This window comes from Cinclus cinclus, chromosome 10 (genome assembly GCF_963662255.1).
Source record: "Cinclus cinclus chromosome 10, bCinCin1.1, whole genome shotgun sequence".
NCBI classification, from domain to species: Eukaryota; Metazoa; Chordata; class Aves; order Passeriformes; family Cinclidae; genus Cinclus; species Cinclus cinclus.
Window position 1 is genome coordinate 5,222,607 of NC_085055.1, and position 5,718 is coordinate 5,228,324.

Here is a 5,718-nt window from a genome sequence, read left to right on the forward strand (position 1 = left end):
CAGGACCCATGGACAAACCTCGGGCAGCTCAGAAGCAGGTGGGAAAGATCAGGGGAAAGAACTTTTAGGAGGTGAGGTGTGCTATTTCACCATGGAAAGTGGAATAAAACTCTCGGGAAGGCTGACCTTGTGTCCATATCTAGCAGTGCGGTACTGGTGTGCACTTTAGTTAATTGCTTTTAGAGCATTAATTAATTATGCTGCTTACCAATATAATGCCATTAGTGTGTCAGTGAAACTTCAGCACAGGCAGGACTTAAGGATATGTATCTGCTCATAAAGACCCACCAAATTAAAAAAATATTACTAATAGGTTTATTGTCTAGGAGATTTCCCTAAGGGAGGGTGGGCTGCTGCTTCCACACACTTTCTTTTCCCTAACACCATAAACACATTGTGGGTGAATGTAGTTTATACAGATTAACAATAGATTTGTGTCACCGCAGATAACACGTGTGTATCTCCTTCATTTACAAGTGCTCAATAGAGCATGGATGTCATTTGGAAAGGGATAATACCCTCGAGTTGGGGAGGATGAGAAGTATACACTGGGATGGCTGCCCTCATTATGGAGCAGCCCTTTGCTCCTCTTTGTGAACCAAGTTTCACCTGAACTGAAGCCCTGTGAGTGGATGTTTGCATCAGCTACCATTGCAATATTGCTGGCCTTGAAAGGCACAGGAAGAGTGGTGCAGGTTTTTGACAGTGGGAACTTTTCTCCAGACCTTACAGCTCTGTGCAGGCAGCAGGGCAAAGGAATGGCCCTGCTTCTGGTGCAGTGAGATTTTTGGCTGATTCTTTTGATGGTAGAGTAGAATACATCAACTTTTAACCACTCATAATACCACTTCATCATCAGTACTTCACTACACTATCCATGCTCTGTGCTTGAGTATTTTATCTGCTAATTATGGTGTTCCAATATCTAATATAAATGAACACACTACAATGAGTATTAAAACAGAATAAAAATTATAGACTGCTGGGACCAGCTCCCAAAACTTCACCACATGCTAGTCTATTTCATATATTCAATTAAAACTATTAGTTCTCTCTCTTTTTTTTTATCTCAACAAATATACAGGATTTATACACAGCCATGACATGACTTCGAGGTGCTTGTCTTCTGAGACAAAGCAACCTTACAATTATAGCCAGATCACTTAGTATGAACTGTGATAATAGTTTTAATAGTGCTGCCTTTGATACCTTTGTGCTATTCATTGTAGGTGAGCACTTAATCCCTGGAATCTTCCACCAGTAAATTCAAGTGATTTTTTTTTTTTTTTAAGAAGAAGTCCTACATAGTTGCTTGCTGTACAATAAGCGTTTTACTATCTCCAGGCAGTTTTATTACCCCACTGTGTTTTCTGTACAGAGCCATGACCCTGTACTGGGATAGAAGCCAAAGGATGAGCAGCATGAGATATTATAATTTGGTTTTATTTGAGACCCTTTTAACAATATAATAATTTATGATAGGTAAGCTCTCCTTTGGGAAAACATGTAGGAAACAATTTTATCTTTAACTCACTTTTAAAAATACTGGTTTGGACAAATAATTTTTTCTTAAGAGGTACGTTTGTAGGCAGCATAGCTAATTAATCTAAATATCCTTGGGTTTGTGGCATTTAGGGATAAATGAAGTTATATATCTCCTAGCAGGGATGTTGAATGCTTTGTTCAGAAAAATGTTGGAGTCAGCACTGTTCTCTGACACGGTGTCTTGGTGCACCCGCTATATTCACATACCCAGAACCTATTTTGCTGAATCTAATTGATTCACACATTCCTCTCTGAAATTATTTAATATCTCATGTTCACAAAGATAGCAACTTTTACAGATCATTTCATTTAAAATGTAGGACTCCAGTTTATACTTGATAAGACACAATGCTGGGAAGTGCAGCATTTTCATGAATAATAGCTATAGTACCTGAAACAGTATTTTAAGCAGCCTTTTTGTTTTTTTCTTTTTTAAAAGTTTAATTGAAACAATCTAATGCATGCACATACCATGAAAATTATATTTTGTGGCATTCAGCGTTCAAAAGGGAGATTTTAATTTGTTTTAAACCAGGGCTCTACTCTGCTGATGGGTGGCAAATTGTTGTCTGCTGCACCTACAGATCATTCCAGCCTTTCTGTGCTCTAAATAGAAGACAAAGTGCAACAAATCTTCAGACTTCAGCATGCAGTGGGTTCTCTGTGCCACACTACTTCTAAATAAAAATAGGCATTCCAGGTCTGTTCACAATTGAGTTTCAAATTGGATTTCAAATTGTTGCTCCTTTCCAAAACGGAGCATCAACAGGTCTTGGTTTCTCTCTCTAAACAAAAGTTTTAGGCAATTGTAGTTGTTAAGACATGGCCTTAGCCATACATATCTTATTTGAGTGACCATCTCTATTAACCTGTGATTTCTGAATATATAAATATGATGTATTTTAGCTGACTTAACATGGTGTTTATAATCTTTTTGGTCATTCAGAGGGTTATTTCTTTAATATTGGAGTTAAATAGTCTTCAGTAGTACAGTACATGATGTTTTTACTTGTTGCAATCCTCTTGAAAAGCAGTGCTGTCATATTTGAATGACTCTGCTCTGAGATTTCTGGCAAATGTTGTTTTCTGGCTGAAATAACCAGTGAGGTGTAGGTTTTGTCCACAAACATTTTTAAGAAAGTGTTCAGGTCACCATCTGATTCCAATTCCACTGTTATCTTCTGTTATCACCTGAAGTAAAGGAGATTGGCATTTGATTTGCTTTAAAAAAAATGTATTCCATAGCAGAGCTTTCAAAGCGAGCATTTATTAAGCTGTTCTAATACCAAATTATTCTTATTAAATATTAATCAAAGTTATTTTTAAATTTCTGGGATCTATGTTGTATCTTCAATGGCATAAATCTATTATCTGTCTGTACGGAGGTAATAAGAAAGATGTGGTAAAAGTCAGATTTGCTATTCATATAATTATATCAATATATTGTGAACATTTATATCCCCAGAGCTAGATGTACCACGGGGAAAAAATTCTTGATTTCTGTAGACTGTGGGTGTGGAAGAGTAAAGAAAACCATTTAAAAACTGACACAGCTTGCAGAAAAGGGAGATGGATTAGTCTGAGAAGAGCACAAGAAACAGGAAAATGAAAGAGGTCACTGAACAGAAAGTTGATATGAGCCTGGCAGGTGTTTTTCCTTGGAAGGCAGATGTGCTCTATATGGTGCCTTAGCATTTGTTCTGTCAGTGAACCACACGTGTCACACAGATCTTAATGGAAAACTTGAGTTGCCTTACAGCACTTGAGAACTGGCTTCCCTGCATCCTCGTGTCTTTCTGGGGTGCCCATACAGGCAAAGATTTCATATGGAAATATTTAAAATTCCTGCAGTAAGGGTGCTTAACACTGGCAAGGCCATGAGGTGCACGCAGGAATCTATGTGTGAGTGCTCCAGCTTGTCCTATATCCTGCTACCTTACCTATAATAAAAAAATAAAATCACAATCCATAGGCATGAAGAAGCAAAATTGGCCAGTTTTATTGTACAGCTTGCCTATTTCAGTTGTGCTTAAAGATCAGCTGGGATCCTTCAGACTGGAAACATAACTCAAAGCAGCCGACAGCTCCTGAGCTGAAGTTTCACATTAATGTAGAAAAAGCAGAGAAATGTGGGAACTGCTCCTTTTCCTTCTGCTGAGTTTTGAACACAAGTTTATGGAGCTCATCCTCAGCTGCTCTATTCTGTTATTACAGGGATGATGTGAATGAAATGATGGCAAATTTTATCAGTGCCAGTGTGCCCCCATGTTTACTGGAATTTTCTCTAGTAAAAGTACAGCTGAAAGAAAATTTCAGCTACAGAAGAACAACTTATTCACATATTGGAAATGGAGCATATTAATTGGATATGTGTGAAATGAAAATTGCCTTGCGGAGAAACAGAAATCAAACCTACTATTTCCCAAGTATTAATTTCATCTGTTATTTTATTTCATCTGCAGTGATAGGGGATGTCTTTTTTGCATTTAAAAAGCCAGAATCACTCTTTGGAGTTTCCAAATGAAAACATGCCTATCTTTTAATGTGGGTTGTTAAACTGAGACTTGAATGGCCTATTTATTTGCTTTGTTTGAGTAGAAACTGGATCTAATCTGTATGTACACCAAGGGCTCGTCCTCCCTCAATTTCTCTGAAAAACTGCAATTAAATTTTAGACATAATAGGATTAAGGCATTATATTGCATATGACATGACATTTGTGTGCAGAATTATTGGATTTTATATTCTCACTGATATTTTACTTGAATATAGAGATAAAAAAGATGACCTAATTCATCTTGTATAGCTCTTTCAGGACCATCCCTCTGTTTTATGCTACATACTCTTTTTCCAGTTCCATTTTAAGTCTCCCATTTCCTTGGAAGATTATTTTGCTGCACATTAGACCTCACTGTTAGGTGGATTTTTTTCCCCCGGTATACACTTTTCTTATATCTTTAAAATACAGAAGGCAGCAATTTTTTAATCTATTTTGAGCCCATGGAGCAGAGTAAAAGTTGTAGTGAGGCACAGTTGCACAAAAAAAAAATACATATAACTGAAAAATAGGCATATTTAAAGAGACTATATTATTTAGCTTTGATTTTAGGGTAAATGAGCATTAAGTACTTGGGGAAATAGTAGTATTCTATAACTTATTATTTTCTTTATTTCTGCCAATTTCTCTTGCCAGTTTGCCTCCTGTACTGCGCTAGGGAAACTAAGGGCCACTTAAAAATTAAGGGCCACCTTCCTTTATTTGGAAAATTTGCTAATTTATTAATTTTTCAATATTTTTAGCCCCATAGATCTGTGTGCAGGGTATCTGTGGGGCAGTAAAAATGCAATAGATTTGGGGCTAACATGCCAGGACTGCTTCCCTTTAACCAGCCAGGATGTGCAAGTGCTGAGCCAACATGCCAATACTCCTCTGATGAACGGGGAGGACAGAACAAAAATCTGTTGATTAAACACGCTGGCTGTGAGATGAGGTTGCAGATGCACAGATAAAATGATTGCCTGAAGGATTTATGTGGCTTGGTGCTGGGGATGTGGCTTTCCCTCCCCTCTTCCAAGCAGAAATGTGAGGCTGGTGCTTTCCTCTCCCAGACCTGCAGAGGTGAAAATGAGCGGCTTCAGGGTGGCACAAGGAGGTTTCACCCCCAGCCTTAGCCAGGGCTCCAAGCAATGCCTTGGCACCAAATTCCTGCACTTTTATCCAGCAGTTTCCTTTTCGGAAGAGACCAGTGTCGGAGGAGTCCATTTGGCCAAGGGCTCTGGAAGAAGGGATGTCCAAAAGACAACTCAGGTCAGGAGCAGCCAAGTGAGATCCCAGCCCGTGGATCCCGTAAGGAGCTGGCAGAGCTGGAGGTCCCTGTGACACAGTCACAGAGCTTGGAAAGAGCCAGGAACTACTCTTTTGGGAACAAGAAGTACATCTTGTGAAAACGATGGGATTAGCCAGTATTTATGTACTTTAATCATGTTCCAAATACCCATTTTCAAAGAGGCGCCTTCAGATTTACCTTCCTGACAGAAAAATTATGGCCCGTGCCATGTCCCAGGGATGAAACTGTGGGTAGATTTTCCACTGGTTGACAAATGAAAGTGATTTAAATCCCTGGGTTTAAGTTGAAAATATCAACTTGAAAATGAGCAAAAAAGTACTCTTGT